The sequence below is a fragment of the Rhipicephalus microplus genome, chromosome X (assembly GCF_043290135.1).
Source record: "Rhipicephalus microplus isolate Deutch F79 chromosome X, USDA_Rmic, whole genome shotgun sequence".
NCBI lineage: Eukaryota > Metazoa > Arthropoda > Arachnida > Ixodida > Ixodidae > Rhipicephalus > Rhipicephalus microplus.
Window position 1 is genome coordinate 307,465,081 of NC_134710.1, and position 2,564 is coordinate 307,467,644.

Here is a 2,564-nt window from a genome sequence, read left to right on the forward strand (position 1 = left end):
AAGTGGCTACCTACGTCGAGAATGCACGACCGACGGCCTAAGGAGCTTCGCCCCTAAAGAAATATTCTGTAATCGACCCTACTCCTTGAATTAAATGACTGATAGTGATACTCGTACGTCGGTGTCCATGCATTTGCAAAACCACAAGAGCTAGCTGATTTAAATAAAACATGTCGTTTGCTGGCGTTTAAGTGAACATTCTGGTAGGCTGCTAAGAAATAGTGCACCCAAAGGTGGTGTTCTTCAGTTCAAGTACCAGCGGCACCGTGGCTTAGGTGGTTAAAGCGCCTGTCTTGTAAACAGGAGATCGCGAGTTCGAATCTCGCCGGTGCCTCTTCTAATTTTTTCGCGTGTGGACTTTTTTGTTTTTTTGGTCATGGTCCTACTTTGGACTGATGTGTTTCTTGAGGGAGAACAATAATAGTACGCCTACATTTTACGAATGACTTTGCATTGTTTTCCTATACACGCGTCAACAAAAACTGGCACCTTATAAACAATGACAACTTACATGCGAACAACAAAGAAGCCTACAGATGTTCCCAAAGTAGCTATCTTTTTTTGGAAGGGGCATTGTATAATTGGGGTCAACGTTTGTTCTCACCTGGATAACAAAATTCTTTTTTATTAAAAGCCGGCAGCAGGACATCCTGAAGAAACAGCACTGCAGCAAACCTGGTAGAATATGATGAAGGAGCTCTCACCGGAAAAAGCTAAATACACTGATATTTTTACGTAGATGTATTGAGACTGGTCAATTGAAGTCCCCGTCACACGACACCATAACTCGTTGCAAATTGCCAATGTCACGGGTGTCAGGAGGGGGCTGCAAGGGGGAACGTCTTACCCTCCTCTAAAATTTTTGGGTATTTCGTGCACTGCCTTAGGAATGACCTTAGGCCAGAATGAATAAACGCCATTAATAGGTCGGGAAAATACTTTTGCTGGTGATGTAGCAAAAAATAATAATAAACGAATTTACATGCCGGCTTCTTTTTTTGTGGTTACATGTAATTTACGAGCTTTCTACATTTTGTGGAAACGAGACAAGTGACCACTATTGTTTTACTTCTCTTTCACATTTTTTTTAAACTTGTGGGCTTCTGGTGTGTCTTACGATGTTTGGACGTGCAAGACACCTTTAGTTCACGGTAGTGGACAATCAGTCAAGAGGTCGGTTATTCAGTTTTCCGGAACAGCCAGAAGGCTTTTTAGATGCGGAGCAGCTGATGCCATAGGTATTCTCCCTTCCTCCTTCCCGCTGGGTGCACACCACCATGCTACGCATCCCCACATGGCTGCTGTTGTGTTTTGCCGCTCATAAGTTGATCGTGCGGATGGGACAGCACCAGAAGCTATGTTATTCAAAGCTTCTTTCTCGGGTCTCTCTCGGCAAGGTCGCAAATTGCTTCCTTTGAGCATGGAACGACAGCGCGGGAAGCTACGTTATACAAAGCTTCTTTCTCGACTCTCTCTCGGTATGCCCGTGTAACTGTACACCACTTATCCTCTGGAATGCAAACTACGTCCGTCTCCTCCGCTGCTGGGGACAAACACACAATGTGAAACGAACCCGCTCTGCTAACCGGCTTGGAATGTTTGTGGTTTAGAGACAAGTCGCCGCTGCCGGGGGCAAACGCACAATGGGATTAAGCGACCCCGTCCTGCCTCCGCAGCCGGGCGCGAGCTCAGTGGAAGTAGGCGACACGCTTTGCCCTGGCGATCGGCTCAAAGTCGCAGCGATGCACGACCCGAACACAAGGAAAGCGGAGAAAGTCAAAGGCCGATTGCTACCTGCGGGGGCAATTACGTTCCGCACGCAATCATTCAATTTCCGGCTTTGGAGGTTCGTCTCGGCTCGCTGGGTGTGGGAAAAGGGCATGAATGTACCGGGTCTACAATGCCGATATCTCCCGAGCGTTAGAATTCCTGAGCGCGTGGGAGGTGGAGAGAGAGACATGATGGGAAAGAGTACCAAAACGCCTGTTTAAACTGTAGAAGCGCTGCTGTCGAGAGTAAGGTCAGCCCAGTAGGAAGTGACTTAATCTGAGTGGAAACAGATTGGATGAGAGAATGTTGAGGCGGACCAGCAGTGGCCGCCTCCCCTTTTTCTTTGTTACCGCAAGATGCTTAAGACTGGAGGGGAATCCGTTTCTCTTCAGTCGAGGCTGCAATCACTCAACTGATAGATCAGTACGACTCCGTACGATGCAACTTTTGTCTGGGCCGTAACCACTTGGTGGTCGAACAGTGAGACTAAGTACGTTGTATGTAGCAACAGTGTTCTAGGCTCTAACTTAAGAAAAGTTAAGTAGAAGAGTAAGACGCTGTTGATGTCTGTGTTATCATGAGTGTGCTTCGGCAAGATGTGCATATGACTGTAAATATTTCGCTGTAATATACCTTCAAGTTTTCATTACCTCCAACCTGCCTCCTGCTTCATCGACGCCGATCATCTCCTTGATGGGACTTCAATCCATATCAAGGAGATCAACGAACGAGAAGGAAAACTTAACTGCTGCCTTTAGCACGAGCATATCCAGCTTTTCTGCACACATAAGAGT

The 2,564-nt window shown here is 46.7% G+C and overlaps 1 non-coding gene across 1 annotated transcript; it reads left to right on the plus strand.

Annotated features, from left to right (window-relative positions):
* Nucleotides 1–260: 260 nt before the first annotated feature.
* TRNAT-UGU (transfer RNA threonine (anticodon UGU)) lies at nt 261–334 on the plus strand. Its single transcript has one exon. It is a non-coding gene; the product is annotated as a tRNA-Thr (tRNA).
* Nucleotides 335–2,564: the final 2,230 nt, after the last annotated feature.